Raw genomic sequence first — 19944 nt, forward strand, 5'->3', positions numbered from 1 at the left:
ACAAGAGCTGAGGCATACACTGCTTCCAATATGCTGAAGAAAGGATTTCACAAGTGTTTTAAGCTGTGGTCTATATTATTTAGGAGCTCCTGCTGTTTACCGTCTGTGTATCTGTACTTCTAATTTTTAAAAATATATTGCTGCTTAATAAAGTGCAATTAGAAGTGCCTGACAATTTTAAAGGGAGATCATGTCTTTTTTTTAATTCCTGGTGTATAAAATCCTGTTCAGCAAATTGCAGTGAGATTTCCATTCCTACACATCAAGTTAGAAGGGGAGTGCCTTGGAACTCACTAAGAATTAAAAATGTTGAGGTTTTTTAAAAAAGAAAATGCAAGCCGTTTTTTGGTGCATATTGTCTTAGCTGCTGCTGCTGTCTGCTGTTAGTACACGTTTTGTCAGTTGAGTGAATCCAGAGACCTTCATGTGGCATATCGGGCACCTAGAATTTGCGGTGGTGATTTTGCATTATAAAGAACAGCGTCAGGCTTGACTCGGTGACAGAGACTCGGTCAGGTTTCTTGTCTGGGTGGCGTGGCCTGAGCACGTGAACTCTGGCAAGGCATTCGTGCGTGTCTCTCTGTGACCAGGCATTGGCCCAAATCGTGTCCTGTTGGGCAACGCAAGGTTTGCGTAGGCTTGGGAAGAAGAATGCATGTCTGTTAGATCTATTGGAAACTCTTGCAAGAGAGTAAGCTGAATATTAAAAACCACAGCTTTGTAAAAAAATGTGATTATTTAGGATTCACCTGCTTCTGTAGTGTTTTAAAACTTTTTTGGTACCTTTCTATCAGCATGGCATGTAAATTAAATGTGCAATCTGTATTTGCATGAGTACCTTACCACTGCCACCAGAACAATTCTAGTGGGATGGACACACAAAAATACAGCATTTAACAGAAAACAGCATTTTTTTTTCTCCTTATTTCATCTCAAAAGGTTTGGAATAGTGCTTTTTTCTCTTGCTTGACTTCGTCACAAAGCAGGAGTATTTTGAAATGATACTTATCCAGGGTGAGAGCATTCAATAGTTAATCAGGTTTCATTTTCTTAATTAGTACTTCATAAAGCTAAAATGAGGGTTAGGGATTATATGCATGCATGTGTTCAGTTCAAAAGCACATGTTTGCAATGAATGCAAAGATGCCAGGAGATTTCTTTTCTTTCAAGTGAATAATAGCTTAAACAGCAGGGGTGTGTGTGTTTATAAAAAGAAACAGTTTTTCAGAGATTCCATATTGTAGAATATTAGTATTATACATAATACAGATTATATAGTGTATTCTGATTAGTAAAGAACTCTAAACCACAGGGGAGATGAACATAATAAATTTTAAGATCCAAATTCTAAGCTCAAAAATATGTTGCGGTTATTCCAGCCTGCCATTTTCGTAACCTTCCAGACTTAGCCTGATTCCTGTGTTCTTCTAACTTTTTTTCTTGCAACTACCAGACAACTCTGGATAACTTAGCCTGAGATTTTTGTACAGTTCTCCCCACCTATAAGAGATAATGTATAAGAGAGCTAACTTTATGATTCATTTTTCCAAGTGTCTGAAGAGGATGGAGTCCTGTTTTGAAACTCTTTCCACATCATTTAATGAATAGGTTTCAAGACAAGAGAGTACGTAGCTGTGATATATGCCTTGTAGGTGCCGCAAAAGCCACGCGTGGCAGTCAGTTTGGAAAGGCTGGATAGGGACCTGCATGATATTCCCGCGATTGGTACCTCTTAAGCTGAAACAGCGAAGCTGGAGTGCTCTCTGAGGTCTGGTTTCAGAAGAACACGTATCTGTTTCAGGACCTTATTTGTAAAATGGAGATGGTGCTTTCTGTAAAGAATATGTTAACAAAGTGTTTTGAAGCATCTACAGAAACTCTCATAGAAGTGGAGATAGAGTTGTCACACTGGAGAAACAGTTTATGTATAAAAAAGAGAAACCCTTTACTGAAAGCATCATGAGGTGTAAGTTTTTGTTGTTTCCTGACTCCCCCTTCATGTCTGGATCAAAGGAAATAGTTTGAGAAGCACAGATTTCTTTCCTTGAGCTGTGTTTCTGGATATTTAATGTTACTTTGTCTTCTCTCTAAATATGTACAGTGTTATTTAAAAAAAAAAAAAAAAGGACAGATCAAGACATGCACATATATTTCTGTGTTTTGTGAAATTCATTCTGAGGCAAACTGTTATCTGCAGATAGCAACTTAAAACTGCCCCCTGGACTTTACTGTTTGGGTGTTCACAAGTGTATTCCAGTGTCTCCTAAGAATGATATTTTGAATTCTTAGATTGTCAGGTGTTAATTTGTTACTATATTATAATGTAATATAATGCAATAACATTCATTAATGTTACTTCGACAGAGTGAGAATGGTGGTACCATTGTGCCTTAAACTAAGGTGGATGTGTAAAACAAGTCAGATGACTTGCAACCTAGAAATGCATGTTTTCTCCATTTGGTATAATGAAGGAGTCTAGACAACTAGTTAAAATATGCACATATACATTGGCTGAGCTACAGGAAATGGATCTTTCTCTTTATATCTGAGACTCATATCACACGCTTTATAAAGACAAAGAGAAATGCATCAAAATGATCTTGCCTGATTTTTCAAAAGATACAAAGTTGTAAAGTAGCTCCATTCTTTATTGGTACAACAATAATATTTCTGAATAAAGCACAATTTAATTTCATATACACTATTGCAGGGAATACTCTTACTAGTCAATAAATTCTGTTTACGGAAGAAAAATGAAGTGAAAGGTAGTGTGCCCAGTGAGAAAATTACTGATATGTCTCTAGCAAATAAAGCATACTACTTTTTTTTTTTTTTTTTTTTTATCAAGAAGGTTCCTAGATTTTTGCAGGGTAGATAAACTCCTGGTGGAATAAAATCTGTCAACAGACATGACAATATATGTATTTATGTAGTCAAAGCAACTTAAGTTATCAGCACTGTAATTCTGACAAATGAACAGTGGTCGTTAAAAGAAATGTATCATCTTGTTTCAGTGATCCCCAGAACCCTATTGTTAGGAATGCTTATGCTTCCTGTTTTACAAAGATTTCTGTCCTTAACAAAGAACTGTTTTCCTTTACAATTTGGATGTGTGTGTGTGTGTGTGTGTATCTGTGTGTGTGTATATATATTTGTTTATATGTATATATGCATGTCTGTCCAAATAAACGTGCATAAACCACATATTATTTGTACGAGTATGAATTAAATTTTATATTGAATGTAATAACTAACTAACTGTTAGGTATGTGTTATGTGTCATAGATGGAAAAAGCCCTGCACTTTCTTCAGTGGCTATGGAGTGTCTGTGATTTTATGTATGTGTGTAGAAAGAAGCCTGTCCTATTAGGTAGCTTAACAGGTGATGCTTTTGCATCGTTGATATCTGGTTCTGGTTCTGCTTCGTCTTTGAGCAAATAACACTGCTTTTTTTTGTGCTTCAGGTTCTACTTCTGCAGAAGTGTGATGTAATTGTTTCCAAGCATTTTTTGATGGTTTGTGGGTTTTCCCCAGTCTTTTTTTTTTTTTTTTTTTTTTACAAGGGACTTATGCAGTAAGATGATGGTTTTTGTTTTGTTTTTTGTAGTTGTTTCTTATTCTATTCTGGCTACCTTTCCTTCATTTAAAATTGTCTTCTCTCTTCCTGTTTCTCCCAAAATACTTTTCTTTCCATAGCTTTCAGATAGTGGTGTCGGGGCCGTCAACCAACCAAGAGTTTAATCAGACTTTAGAGATCAGATCCCTCAAAACCCAGTTACTTTGGTCATCTTGGAAATAACAGTATCTAAAGACCCCAAAGAGTTGGTGTTTCTTTAGCTGTACGCTGTATCGTCACACAAAGATGTCTGCACAGGCGAAGCATTTAAAGGGAATGCAGAGTACAAAAATATAAAAATAATGGAAAATTGACATATATCATTTAAAAACATGCATTTTAAAATCAATTATTTTTACTGTTGTTTTTAAATTACATCAGAGAGAGGAGACAGTGAATGTCCTGCAGAAAAAGTCCACTAGCTTGAAAAATTCTCCTGTTTCTTATCCTTGTTTTACATATGCATCAGTAACCAAGGAAACCTGACGAAGTGTTCCATCATTAATTCTGTTTAAGTGGATTGCAGCAAATTCCACACAGTGAAGAATGATTAATTTTGTTGTAGCAAAAAAACCTTATTTTTGCTGAGACAGACTTAAGTCTTTGCTATTAAACGTAAAGCGCTAAATTCATGTAACAGCTTCAAAATGTTATCTAACTCGGTTCCTCTCAGCCAGTGAGGGTGTGTGAAAATTCAGAAGAGAATGAATACCAGAGAGATAGAAAGATATAGGCTACAGAAGAAGAAAACGCTTTTGTTTTTTTTTATTCAACCGCTTATGCTTTTGAAAATGAAGTTGCCAATTTTAACAAAGAAACATTCAAGCTATACTATTTTCTGGCCTTCTGAGGTGTATTTTTTGAGGAGCAGTGTTGTAGTGTTTTAGGTATTTCAACCCAGAATTGACTTCTACAGTAATTAGCAAGTTGAGCTAGAAAAGAAAAATGAGCTCATCTGAGGGGTGGGAGTAGAAGAGGAGGAACAAACGAAACTCATCGTAATGAAACAAGTCAACAGTTTCAAGTAATTGGTTCTTCAGTAAAATCTTAGTCAAAATGTTGGCAATACTTTCTGGTTTTGACCAGCCCTCCTTCAGCGTGAAAATGATTTTATTCTGGTTAATGGAAATGATTCATTTTTGTGTCATGGGAACAAAAGGCTAAGTGGAGAGAAAAGCAAAATAGAAATAAAGGGGAAAATGTTGGGGAAATGCATGAGGCATCACCCAGTGTCCACTGGGTTTCATGAAATAGTGCGGAGCTACCAGCTTGTTTTCGTTGATGCATGTAATGAATGTTTTACTTCTGCCTTTACTTTCCCTTTATTTAATACACTAAAATCCAAAGATACTTACATATATAACTTTGAGAAAGTTATGTGAAATGATATGTGTGTATGCTAAGCTCCTGTCTATCAGTTTGGAGGCCAGCAATATTTGCTCACAAAGAATTCAGTTGTTTTGTTGCTATTGACAATAAAATTATTCCTGTAATGATGCAGGAATTGGTAAAGGGACTAGTAACATGTTATAAAGACAGCTTCTTGGACATGCAAAATATCAGCTTGGCTAGATGAAGATAGGAAACTTATTCTAAAATATTGTAGCAAATTAATCTCGAAGGATTTATGTTCTATAAGAACATGCTCGTGAAGGCCTTCCTTTTGATTCGAAGGACATAGTCAGCATTTATTTTTTATTGTGAGGAAGGAGAACACCTCTCAAATGAACAACAGCCCTAAACATGAAATATAAGCCAGAGCGGTACAGACTTCTGGGAGCTCATTTTGTCAGGTAGGCTCTCACTTCATCTGCCAAGAGTAATGGGATATTCTTGTTCCTCACAGAGGAATGAGGCAATAGGTCTCCGTTTCTGCTATAGCAGACTTGTGACTTGGACAAGACAGTGTGCATCACTGGTAGCAACTTCTACAAGTGCAATTACGATTAGTTTGTGGTCTTCAGTAATGCCCAATGTATTAAACTTGTTTAGAAGACTATGTTAAAATGCACTCTTTATATTATTTAATCATACCGCACATTTGACTCTCAGCTTAATTATGTGTATCCAAATAACGTGCGAGTGTTCTGAGTCTGAATGTTACTGAATGGCCCAGCTCGAGAGAACCACGTCGCACCCAGTTTTTAATTATTTTGTGTTATCGCACTTTAGGCAGAATTAAAATGTTATTGTAGACTAGGAAAGACAAATCTTATCTCCTCAAGAAAATAGGGAAATACTAACTTTCTTGTAATTGATTGTTTCACTTTTTCTGATATCAGCTGATTGTTTTGAGTACTTTTGAGTTACTGTGTTAAAACTGAATTACATTCCATATAAAAGTTGAAGGCAACCTCCTATTGGCTTCAGTAGAAGGAAATCTGTAATTTTGAAAGATGATATTGTACTGCTGTCTAGCTGTGTACCAAATTGCTGATGGGAATTGGTGTATGCGGTAAGATAGTAATACGGAAAAAAAAGAAACAATGCAATAATGAAATAATAACTCAGAATGAAGGAAAACCTATCAAAAACAGTGACCTGAAAATAATTAAATAGTCAAAAATAGGATGATTTTCTCTTTTTAGCAATGCTGCTCATTTAAGATATATTAAGCACAAAAATTAGTTTCTATGGTATATTATTAGAATTTGTGGATGGGAAAAAGCAGTCTGTAAAAATACTAGTATTGGTATTGCTGCTGGGGATAATTTTTAAAATAGGATACAAAGCATTTTTCTCTCTCCTGAGAAATAGGCTGGTGAAGAAATCACACAGTGAAATAAAAATGAGAAAGAAAGAATACCAAGAATGGTATATGATTCAATAACACTCCTGAATTGCTTTGTTGGCTAGCTAATGAAGCGTGGTACCAAATTTCAATGCTGACATGTCAGCATATTGCCAGCTAACATTTACAATATCAGGGTTACCAGTCCAAGAAAGGGAGACTGTTAACTAGTAAATACATTTTAAAAAGGGGAAGGATCGAGTACATTAGTTTCTGTTCTTTGTAAATACCAGGTTTCACAATTGCTGCTGCATATATTACATTGGCTACACTGTCTGTGGGGTCTAATACATTGTTTCTTACAAATACATGAACATGAACTTCACCATAGAATAGGATTTTCAAAAATAACACTTCTATTGCTGTGACAATACTTTTCTTAATAAACCTGTGCTATTCCAAAAGCCCTAAATCAGAATTATTCTAATTTTCTTCCCTGAAATATTTCTGGTTTAAATTCTTACTGGAGTAGTTCAGTGTTTGTTTCATGTCTGTGATAATTACTTTGCTTTCTGCACAGGTAGTTGGGTTTCTTTATGCGGAAATTTGCATATCCATTTAATATCATTGTCCATAATGACCACATATGGTCATTGTTTCAGTTGGTTATTATTTTAAACAAGGAATGTATAAACATTTCACTGGATTTTAAAATATACTTATTTTTAATATGGCTTGTAGCCAAGTACTAACCTAATAATTTTCTTAAATGTTGTTGTGGGTTGTGTGACATTACTGTTTACTATCATAATTTCAGTGTTAATTTTTTTTTAATTGAAACTGGTAAGAAAGTGTATCATAAAGATTTTTGATAGTCATAAATAATAAATAAAAGAGACGTCTGACTTAGTCCTACTTGAGAATAAACGGAATGTTTTGCCCCTTATCAGTGGCAGAGAAAATATGTAAATCTATATGTTACTTTGATACCAATAAAACTGCAGGCAACATACAGTTGAGACCACCTGTAATGAATGAGATGTTTCTCTTTTCTGTCTTCAACAGTAAGCTACTTATATATTCCTCATTGTGATCCTTTAGTCTGCATGAAAAAAAGACAGATGGAAAAAAAGGTGTAGGCTTAACTAGGTTATATTTAACTAATCTGGCAATCATCCATCCAGTCTTTTCTGCTGACTCATAGGGAGCTGGCAGTTCTCAGTTGCTTCATGGGGGGTTTTATCCTACAGAGACTCTTAATACCATTTTGAAGAGGTTTAACAGGATGAAGATACAGAGGAGTGCTGGCAAAAAGGCCACCTGGCTGCAAAAAGCAATGATGAACATGAGATTCTAAGAGAATAAAAAACTGATTTTGCAATGATCACCAGAAGCTTTGGGACACTGCAGTATTTGGGGTTGATGAAGGAAATGAGCTTTAGCACCTCTCAAACTGAATAATCCACTATAATTCTCTTTCTGCCCTTTTCCATTCTATATTCATAAGGAAGCCACCTTCAATGAAATGATTAGGGAGGAGGAATCTTTGAGTGTTCTCTCTCCTCTGCTGATCTCGGTGACTTCCTCCCCAGCACTGCGGTAACAGGGCACGTGTTCCAGCTGTTACTACAGGATTGACATCACATAGATATTTCAAAACCAACGTAAAGATCAAAATGCTTTCCCACCATTTTGTAAACAAAAGAAAAAAAATCCTCCAGATAGGTTTCATTCAGAGTTACAAATTAATGCATCTGATGTATCTAGATGATTTGCTTGACAACCTTTTACAAGAGACTATTGAAGTTTCTGTGAAAATTCATGGTCTCTCTCTGCAAGCATAAATACTGAGTTTGTTTTATTAGATGATTTTAACTACAGTCATCATTTTTTTAGGTGACATATTTAGAGTGATAAAATTATGAAAATAATCAATAAAGAATGGTGAGAGTAGAGTAAAAAAATAAACTAGATTTACTGGCACAGTATGTCATTGAACTACTGAGATGAGATTGAACGGTACTCCCTCAAGTATAATAGGGAATACAATCTGTACTTACTTGCAGTGGCTTAAAACATTCTTCTGTTTCTTAACATACCAAATATCTCTTAAAATTGCTTTTTTCCTAGATGTTGGGCCTTTTTAGCAGAGGCATCTACAGCAAGTCCTTTTCAGTTTTAGACTGGGTGTGTTTCTGTGCCCCTGATGAATCCACTTCTTACATGTCATAAAAAAATTAGTTCAGTGGGACCTCTGGAGGTCATCAAGTCTAATCTTCCACTCAGAGTGGGACTGACAGCAGCAGTAAATCAGATCAGTCATGGCTTTGTCTAGCAAAGTCTCCTGAAAACCTCTGAAGATGGAGATTATACGGACTCTATGTTTCAGTTATGCACTACCCTCCTGGTGAAAAGGTTTTTCCTAATGTCCAAACTGAACCTACCAAATTGAGGTTTGTTGTATTATCTTACGCTATTGAGAAGAGTTTGGCTTTGTCAACTTGTAACTACTGTTCAAGTAGCTGTAGGCTAAAATTAGGTTGCCTCTGGGACTCTTCTAAGAAAGACAGGCTTCTGTAAGCGCATAAGCAGCAAAAGGAACTGTAGGGAAAATGAGGGTCCTGGTGACAAAGGAGACAGAAAGGGCAGAGGTACTGAATGCCGCCTTTGCCTCAGCCTTTACTGGTAAGACTGGTCTCAGGAATCCCATGCCCCTGAGACCGGAGGGGAAGTCTGGAACAGTGAAGACTTGCCTTGGCGGAGGAGGATCAAATTAGGGAACACTGAAACAAACTGGACATACACAAGTCAAGGGGACCTGATGGGATGCACCCACAAGTGTTGAGGGAGCTGGCTGAAGTCATTGTGAGGCTACTGTTGAGTATCTTTGAGAGGTCATGGTGAGCGGGAGAGGTTCCAGAGGACTGCAAAGAGAGCAGATGTCACTCCAGTCTTCAAGAAGGGCAAGAAGGAGGATCCGGAGAACTAAGGCTAGTCAGCCTCACCTTGATCCCTGGCAAGGCGATGGAGTAGCTAATCCTGGATACCATTTCCAGGCACATGAAAGACAAGAAGATGAATGCGTATAGTCAGCATGGATTCACAAAGGGGAAATCATACTTAACCAACTTGATAGCCTTCAATGTTGAAATGACTGGCTTGGCGGAGCAGTGGGGGTTGTTTACACTGAATTTAGTAAGGCTTTTGCCACTGTCTCCTGTAACACTGATGAGGTACAGGCTAGATAAGTAGTCAGCAAAATGGATTAAAAACTGGCTGAGCTGCCAGGCTCAAAGGGTTGTGATCAGCAGCACAGCGTCCAGCTGGACACAAGTCACTAGAGTACAGTATTGGGTCACTCCCAATACTGTTCAACTTCTTCATTTAATGACCTGGATGATGGGACTGAATGCACCCTCAGCAAGTTCACAGGTGACCCAAACCTGGAAGGAGTGGCTGATACACCAGATGGTTGTGCTGCTATTCAGAGGGAGCTTGACAGGCTGGAGAGGTGGGCAGAGAGGAACCTCCTGAAGTTCAAGAAATGAAAGTGCAAAGTCCTGCACCTGCAGAGGAATAACGCCATGCATCAGTACAGGCCGGGGGCTGACCAGCTGGAAGGCAGCTCTGCAGAGAAGGATCTGTGGGTCCTGGTGGACAAGTTGACCATGAGCCAGCAATGTGCCCTTGTGGCAAAGGCCAATGGTATCCTGGGCTGCAAGAGGAAGAGTGTTGCCGGCAGGTTACAGAAGGTGATCCTTCCCCTCGACTCAGCCCTGCTGAGGCCATACCTGGAGTGCTGGGTCCAGTTCTGGGCTCCCCAGTACAAGAGGGGCATGGAGCTACTGGAGTGAGTCCAGCCAAGAGCCCCAAAGATGATGAAGGGACTGGAACATCTCTCATATATGGGGAGGCTGAGAGAGCTGGGACTGTTCAGCCTGGAGAAGAGCTTGTGAGAGATCTTATCAATGCGTATAAATACCTGAAGGGACAGTGTAAAGAGGACAGACCCAGGCTCTTCTCAGTGGTGCCCAGTGACAGGACAAGGGGCAACGAGCATAAACTGGCACACAGGAAGTTCTGTCTGAACATAAGGAAAAACTTTCTTACTGTGAAGGTGACTGAGCACTGGAACAGGTTGTCCAGAGAGGATGTGGAATCTCCATCCTTGGACACCTTCAAAACCTTGGCTGGACATGGTCCTGGGCAGTGTGCTTTAGGTGACCCTGCTTGAGCAGAGCAGTTGGACTAGATGAACTCCAAAGGTCCATGCCAACTCCAAAGATTCTGTGATTCTTTGCCAGACTATGTAGCCCCATTCCCTCTACCTCTCCTCAGAGGTTGTATGCTTTAGGCCCCTTACCATTCTGGTAGCTTTCTGCTGAACCTTCTCTAGTTTCTGAACATCTCTCTTAAAGCCCTAACTAGACACAGTTGTTATCTGTAATGTTGAGAGAAAACCAGCTAAATATTTGCTCTAAAAGACCGAGTATTCATGAGAAGGGTTGAAGATATGTACCCATATGCATTACCTTTTTATAGTAGCTTTTCTGCTTCTGACATTCCTGTCAAGTGTTAATATTAGATTCATGAAAAGAATTCAGAGCTATAGGCTTTTTTTTGCGTTAATCTGTAATATTAAATTAGTTGGCTAAATATTACTGCCTTGGCAGAAATTCGGAAAGTCTGTAAAGGATGCAAAAACTGATCTCAACTTGAATAAAGATGCTGGCCCAAGATCCCATGAGGGGATCTTTAATAAGGAGGCAACTGTAAGGAAATGAAGCATTTTTCCAGAGTATATTAGCATTAGAAGTGTCTTAAATGCATATGTGTTTAAACAATCTTGCAAATTAAAAGAAATATACTTTTGAAAATTGTTCCAATACCCTGTCCATTACTTTAGGCTTTGGGGGCATGGGGAGGAGGAAAGAAAGGGACATTGTGGGAAGAAACGACCAAAAGAGTAACACCATGTGGAGAGGAAGGAGATAGGTGAATCTAAAATAAATGCTTCCAGACATCACATTGTAATGTTGGATGGATAAAGGAGGCTTGGCTTTTGCTGTTTGTTTTTGAGAAAGTTTTCTGTGTGTGCTTTCTGAGAAATGTAAAATGGGAGGCTGATGATGCCAAATTAAAAGCTCATCCTTCCTGTTCTGTACAGGTGATATGATAAGAGCATGTGGAAACCTCTCAGAGCAGCCTGGGTGTCCTTTCATGCTTTATCTTATATCCAGGATCTTTGTAGCATTAGCTAGACAAAGTGGAATTTTGCTGTGGGGCAGTTTTGATGCAGCCACTTTCTAGGAAGGTTGTATGTGACTGTGTAGGAAATCTCAGGGCGTATGAGTTCCTCATGTACATTACATCATGTAAATTTTCTTACCTCCAATTCCATGTGCAATGTCTGTCTATGAATTTTCTTTATAAACATGAAATAAAAATATATTGGAGCTGTGAGAGCAGAGCTGGCATTTCACCGCTCTGTACTTAAGAACTTTCCAGCATTTAGGAAGCTTGCTAAGCCTTAACATATCAACTTTCTGGTGTTGGCATTTTTAAATTAGTGTGCTTTTTTCTTTAATAATGCAAGCATATTTGCATCTCTTGATTTCTGGAAAACTGATAAACATCTAGTCTTGCTTCTATTAAAATTCTTGCAGTAATCACCATTATGAACATTGGCGCAGGTGGCCTGATCCTGACTTTTTTTTCAGGAAAAAAGGAGGCATGTATTGGGAAAATATTTCCAAAATGTTTAAGGCAAAAATCCCCTTTACTCAAGCCTTGGGATTAATTAAGAAACTACCTAAAAAAAAATGTGTTATGAGCACTCCTGTGTGGTTAAAAGTTTCTTAAAGGCCTTTCATGTCTGATGGGGTGAATGAATTTCAATTTTATCTCTTCAGCTGATTTCAGTTTTGCTGGTTGTTCTTTCCGTTTTTTCATTTTGTGAATGGTGCCAGTGTTGTCTTAATGTATTAGTTTTAGATGGCTATTAATGCTTCGTTTATTAATCAATGTATATAAAATGTAAGATGGATGCTTATATATACATTATTGCATTCAGTAATTAAACAACACTGTAGAAAATCAGGCAGAGCATTCAAGTTATGAAGGTCCATCATTAAACTCACTTTTTACAACTTCATTTCCTTGGAGATGTATGTATTTTGATATAGACTTTAATTATGTGATCCCATGCTGTTGTTTGGTTCTCCCCAGAGAACTCTTGCCTCATTTAGAGCTCTGAATGAACAGTACTTGCTTAGTGAGCAACTGTTCAGTAGAGTGGCTTATCTTTATTGTGGCAAGCATGATTAATTGCATATTAGTGCTGTTTTGAAGATAGAATTATTTCCATGTGACCTGTTCTTTTCAATACTGGAGTGTCATAAGACTTCACAAACCATTAATTAGTTTTCATTCAGCCAATAACATGACTTGAGATGTAGGGTGCTTTTCCCATTTTACAGAGCATGAAGTAAGACAGAGATAAGTGTGAAGTCAAATTATATGTTGATTTAGGGTACAATATTGAGAAACCTTTTGGATCACATTTTTTCAGAATATTTAGTGAATTGTAAGATTTCAGCTGTTCAGATGAGGGTTTCTAATGCTTTCAGGTTGTGTCTGACTGCCAGATACATCTGTAAATCAGGCTTTAAGATATCTGTTCAGACATTTGGAAAATGAATGTGTGAAACCTCTGTGTGTAAGAAGCACAGTGTTCATAGCATCATAATAGCAGATTTTCTGGAACAGGCTAAAACATGAACCATTCTTTCTGTACCAACTTTCACCATCCTCATTCTATGTGTGTTTCATTCCCATCATGTGCAGTGAGTACAGCACAGGCCCTGTGGAAAAATATAATATGATCATCACATATCTTTGGCCATAATTCACAAACGCAAGTAAACTGAATCAAGATTATGTAGACAATCTTGTGTACGGTATACTAAGTTTTGAATGGTTGACTTGCCTCTAATTTTTTTTTTTTTTAACTATGTGTTTCTATGTGCAGGTTTTCAGTTGTTTATTGTTGTTTTTTAAAAAAGAATCTTGAAAAAATCTTACTGATTCTACAATGTGACAGCTATATTAGTAAAAACGAAAACTTGAGGTCGTCTTAGGGATGCTAAGCTAAAAGAATTGTCTTCCTCAGCGAACTGTCAGCTTCTGTTTGTAGTAGCGAAATTGAAGCTAGGGATTTCAGGTGTATCTGCTGAGGGAAGAATTAAGGCTAATGTAAAAAAGGAGTTTGCTCTTGTAATGAGGACAGTCAAGCATTGGAACAGGTTGCCCAGAGAGGCTGTGCGTTTTCCATCCCTGAAGGTTTTTAAGCAGCTGAATAAAGCAGTGAGCAACCTGGTCTGATCTTGCAGCTGACGCTGCTTTGAGCAGGAGGTTGGGTTAGAGACTTCCTGAGGTGTCTTCCAACCTGATTTGTCCTATGATCTGCATTTTCCCCCAGGCGGATCTCTTTAACCTTTTATCATGCTTCTGTCCCAGATCTATTCTTCCCATATAGCCAGTCTTCCTGTCCTCGGTCCATTGCTGTTGCCGGGAAAGCTTACAATCCTTGTCCCATAGCCAGGCATCCTGCCACCTAACCTTATCTCCACTACTTTCAACCTAAATTCCTATTCTTACTGTCTGCCTGAAGCCTATTTCCAGTCTATTCATCTCAATCTGCTTATCCCTCTCCTTGCACTCCTGCTCACATCCCTTCACCATCACAGTTCATTTATTTTCCCTACTAATATGGATTAGGCAGCTTCCTATATTTCATTTTTTTTAAGAAAGCCTTCTGTTTCTTGACCAAATTGTCCCAAAAGAGCACGCTTTGGAACACCAAATGGAACTCTTGTCACAAGACCATCTTTTGTTATATTTCAACTTTCTAATTCAAATCTTTAGAGCAGGGCCATTCAGTTAAGTTCACAATGTAGATTAGTAGGATAAACTGACTGAAGTCCACTGGGTAATTTTTTTGAGGTCTGTCTTCAAAAGACCAACTGAATGGTAACAGACTCTTCAGGAATGTACAGAATATCATGTGGCTGGGAGCCAGGCAAAGTCCAAGCAAAATTTTTTTTAATGGACCTCTTATTAGAATGATACTTTATATATAGACACACACACGTGTATATATATATAAAAGTATTTGTGTGTGTGTGTGCGTGTGTGTGTGTATATAATATATGCTGATATATACTACTGTGCTATATATTTCCTGCTATAAACTGCTACGGTCCCTGGTTTGGGAAAGTACTTGAAACTGTGCTCAGGTATCCTTTGTTAATAAACATGCAATTAATAAATATTGGTCTCATTGGGATATTACTTCAGAAAATGCCTGGAGAAGAGTTATTTTTCGTATGGATACTTCAGGAAGATTCATTTTAAATATCAGGATTTAACTTGTTTTTCTATGTATGATACAAAGCATTGATTGTCACTATAATCAAACAAAGGTTTTATCAGGTCTCGCAACTGCTTTCACCTCTAACTTTCCAAGTAAACAAGGCAAGCGTTAGAGTGAATTGACTTTCTGCACTTGAGTAGGCGTTATGTTAATTGATATTTCCAGAGTCACCCGGACTGTGTGTGGGATAAAGGCTCTTCTCGACCACGCTTCATTATAAAGTGGCTTTATGAGACTAATGACTTTGAAATGCACTTGTTATAGTATGTGCAAATATACGTTACATTTAAAGATTTTTGACAGTGAATCAGTGAATAGCCTAAAACACGTAATGAATTGCATTTTTTGTTTTCAAGTGTCTAGTTTTAATCTTTTTTGAAGTCCTTTCGTGCCTGTTTATTCCTGTTTATTTCAGACAAACTTTCAATCCTGATCTTAACTTTTACAGAAATGTGAAGTACAGAGCTGTAATTATTGTGTATCTGTATCAGCTTAGTTGTTTCAAACTAGTAAATAAAACAGTCTTAAACATGCCTTTCATGCTGGTACTTGAGAGTGCTACAACAGTTGTTTCATCTTAAAAATGTACATTTTAAACATATCTGTGTTTATCAGTCCTACATCCTCAATACAGTTTCATATCTGAATGATAAGTTGAGAATATAATTATTCAGTCATACAGCAATGGCTCGTTATCAGTTTTTACTCAGGTTGATAATATGGGAACAGAATCACAAAAGTCATGTCCATTGTTCTCCTTGATCAGCAAATCCAATTCTGAATTTGGTTGAGGGTAAAAATACATATTTATAGATTGAAAATCATGAGCAAAGCTAGGCTGTAGTCTACTCAATAATTATCGAGGTTATTGCATACAACAGTGTTAATATTGCATTGCCACTTGTGGGTGTTACTTTTCATTTCACCTACTGAAATCTATATTTGTATGAAATGTCACTCTGCTTTGTGGAAAGAATGTAATTCAGCTCCTTGTAATGCCAGACTTCGGAACATCACAGCGGTATCATACTAACTTGACTCAGGTAAATGACTGCCAAAGGATGGTGATTTCTTATTAAGTAATCTGGGGAAAATTAGAGAGAATCTCCCCCCAGCGCTCCCCTTTTTTAATCAGATAGAATCGGATTTTCATGTAATGAAGGCAGAAAGCCTTTACTTAACAGTCAGTTATTTCAATCTCGGTTAAAAATAATATTCTGGTCAGAAAGTATTTAATGCAAATAGTCCTGTCAGTCTGAATCCATTGGTTTGTAGACTAAACACCTATCTTAAAACACTTACTGGTATTAACGATATAAGATTGTGAATCCAGCTAAGCAAGACCCAAATCTCTACAAGATCCGAGTCCCACACTGTATTTATTCAAATACGGTAAAGCTTTCTGCTGGGCTGCCTGTCAGTTAAACTGTACCTTTTAGCCTGTGATACCCCAGCCTATGGTATGCTAATTTGTGTTTTCTTAGTGCCAGATACTATTATTAAATGATCCTTTTTGTTTAAAAATAACTTTTGTATTTTTCTTTTGATAATAAAGGCATGCTGTATTCCAGCAGGCTTTGATTCTTATTTCCTAATTTAGTCATTCAGCAATAAGCGTAACCTTATATTGGTCACATTCAGTAGCACTTTTTGTATATCACTCCTCCTAAAAATTAATCGGTTTGTTCTTTAAGTATGTGTGCACCATTGAGTTAGTCATTTACTCCAGGAATACGGCAAATTGTAATGATTCCTAGCAAGGTGTTCAAAATAAAGCTGGAGATCCAAATAGCAAAGCTTGGCAAAAAAACAGGCACAAGATGAGAAAGATTATTTACCTGAAAGGTTTGACAATCAATAAAACACAAAGTTTGAAGATTCACTAGTTGAACTCTAGTTTTAATGCTTTAATCTTTTAAAGATCTATATAGTTTAAAAAAAAGAAAAGAAAAGGTCATTTCTTTTTGTAGCTGTTTTGCAGTGTTGGTTTGAATAACTAGAATATGCTTGATTTCTTGAAGAATTAAAAAACTAAGAAGCAGAACCTGTGTGATAGTAGAGTCTTCAAAGGTGTTGGCATTGTGGGTTTCTGGGAAATTTATTTTTGTTTTCGAATAACATCCAAACATTAACAGCTAAAAATTTGAGGCTATCTTATCTTACCTTGCTATCTTATTTTCATAAAATCATCAGTACTTGACTAGATATTTATATATTTATATATATGGCCTCTGGACTGCAAATAATGTTTTCTTATCTCAAGATTTTTGACTTGGAGAATTTAAAGAAAGATATTGTAAGTTTTTTTGTATAAAATAATCAATGTGTTGATTTGACAGATTTTTTCCATGCCTTTGTCAATTCAGAAAACAGGTTAAAGGATGATGTTTCTTAAGAGTGCGAATTTATTCAGGTAGATAAAATGGTATACAGTTCCACTGAAAATATTTTCTTGCTATTTCATGTACAAATAACTGCCCAGGTCTGGGTAACCATACCTTGAAAGCAACGCCGACAAAATTCCAGCAAACGTGTGAATGTGATTCTGTGCCTTGGCGCTCCATTTGCTGCTAATCAGAGATCTGTGTAAGTGATCAGAGGCACATGTGTATATATATATTTTTTTTAAACAGAACAAGATCTTAAAATATTCTTAGGCCAGATTATACATAGGATATTGCACATTTGGCTCTTGATACGGCAGCTGTGTGCTAAAATGAGAAAGAACAGTAAGTCAGGAAATTATTACCAGCCAACCATGAACAGAATTATACAGCATATAGATATGTGACAAACGTCAAAAGTAACAGATGCTTTATTGGTGTTTGAATATTTGCCTGTATACATTCTGAAAACATTTTTATATACAATATAAATAGGTGTGCGTGGGGACGACGACTGCATTGTGGTATTTCAAATTTGTCACTTAAAAATATGACTATAAATGCCTGTGTACGGAGCCTTCTCTAGACTGAACTCTGATGGTGCCTGAAAGTGTAATGATTGAGGAATAACTCAAAACATGACGTTTTCTGTGTATTTTATCACTTTAAAACATATGAAGCTTTCTTGTTGTCTTCCCTATAGCCAATAGTCTGAATAGATATTTGCAGCTATATATTAAAATATTTAACTTCTTGACTTATAAATCATCATAAAAAGGTAACAGCTTTATAAAAGCAAAATCAATACAAATTGCTTATGCCTCATGGGATAGATTTCATAAACTTTTTTTCCTTTGTAATAACATAAATATCTATGAATATTAAGCAACTTCTTTTGCAATTCATTATGACTTTTTCAGATATAAAATAGGGACTATTTTCTTCTCAGTATGTAATTTTGATTCCCGTTTGTTCTAATGGTATTTGTGATCATAAATAAAGACTTTAAAAATATAATAAAGAGATAAAATTGGCTGAAGTGATTTGCTGAAGAAGTTTTATGTTCAGATTTCAAAGGTGTTTAAGTAAATTTAGAACTTTGGAAAACAGTCTCCTTGATCTGACCTTTTCAAAATAAGGATTGTGACACTTAACTGGATTATGGTAAATGGAAGTGAGGTTTTGCCCCTGGCACAGATTTCATTTAAAATTGTGTGTATTCTGGCATTTGGGGATTCATGAAATTATCAGTCTCTAAGTGGTGTAACAACTGGGAGGATTTGGGAACTTGTACTGTAAAGTGCATGGTCATTGTAAAAATTTGTTTAGTGAGATAGTGTCTGCTTGTTACTATATATCCAAATCTGTATCTCATATGGGAAGGAAAATGTGGCCTATAGTTCCAATAGCGGCTTGCAACCAATATTTTAGAAAATGTTTGAAAAACTTTTATAGTGCTGTTACAGAGGAATAATACCAGCAGAAAAAATACACTTGAGGTACTTGTCAGAAAACAAGTTTCAAGGACCCAGTCTGCAGAAAACTACCCTGTTTAATACATTGCCTGAAATATTTACAAATTAATTTCCTAACACAGTGTGAATAAATTCACTAGATTTGTCCTAACTTTTTTGCCATTTAGTTTACAGTATAACTTTGCTCCAGTTAAATCTGCATATGTACAATTTAACTGAGATTTCTTGAGGCCATTAATTTGCTTGCAAAGTTTCTGCATTTTTGAATTACACAATGAATTGAGCTGCCCATTAATCATAAGATGAAGAGCCACCACACAGAGTGACAATAAGGCTATGCATCTTAGTCAAGAATTTTACACCAGTCGAAGTGGCTAGAGTAAAATAATTTCAGAAGATAAAACACAGAGGGCTCTAACCTTATTAAAACACGTCAGTAAATAATAGTTCTTTGCTACAGGTTTAATTTCCAAAATTTCTGAAGTATTTAGTTAAATACTTATGGGGAATAATTGTAAATGATATATAACCATTGTTACTTTGGTTAATAAAAATGGTAATACATGTGCAAAATTGAACTGTTTTCAATGCCATAACCTAATTATTTTATGGAAAACACAATAATAAAGCAAAAAGAAAATCCTAGATATATATAAGTTAAGCTTAAACTTCCTTTGGAATGAAAAATACTGGTTGGTTGTGTGGCCTGCTTTAAAACAAGGGCAGGAAAAACTAATGGTATCTTACTGTACTTTTCACTCGGAGTAATTAAACCAGAGTGGAAGATTGCACAGAGGTTGTGTGTGTGAATCAGTTTATAGAATTGAATAGAAACAATAAGAATATAGTAGTTTTCCTCTGATAAATATGCACCTCTTAGAAAAGAGAGGCTTGGACTGCAGCCTGATGTAATCGTTTCTTATCAAAATCTTCGAGTGTGGCTATGGTTATCCTGGTGTCTTAGACCAGAGATGTCCAGCCAAGAAATGAACCTGAAAGTTTCTCTCATGAATATTTTCCTGTTTTTTCCTGGTGGCAGAGCAGTTGTTTGTTCTTTAGACTAATGTGCTATTTGCAGTGAATCTCAGCCTTTGGTTCTGGAGAAAAATCAGAAATCTAAAATCAGGTATCTAAAAAGAAAATGTTGCAGACATTAAAGCAAGGAAATTTCTGGGTTGCTTCAAGACTATCCTTCCTATTTTTGCTGCTGGTCTGTCAGTACGGAATATTTTTGTTCTTTGGTTCTTTGACCTTCTCTGAAGCTTCTCTATGTGTTGAGAAGCTGAACTGAGGAGATGAACAGA

This window comes from Apteryx mantelli, chromosome 16, assembly GCF_036417845.1.
Source record: "Apteryx mantelli isolate bAptMan1 chromosome 16, bAptMan1.hap1, whole genome shotgun sequence".
NCBI lineage: Eukaryota > Metazoa > Chordata > Aves > Apterygiformes > Apterygidae > Apteryx > Apteryx mantelli.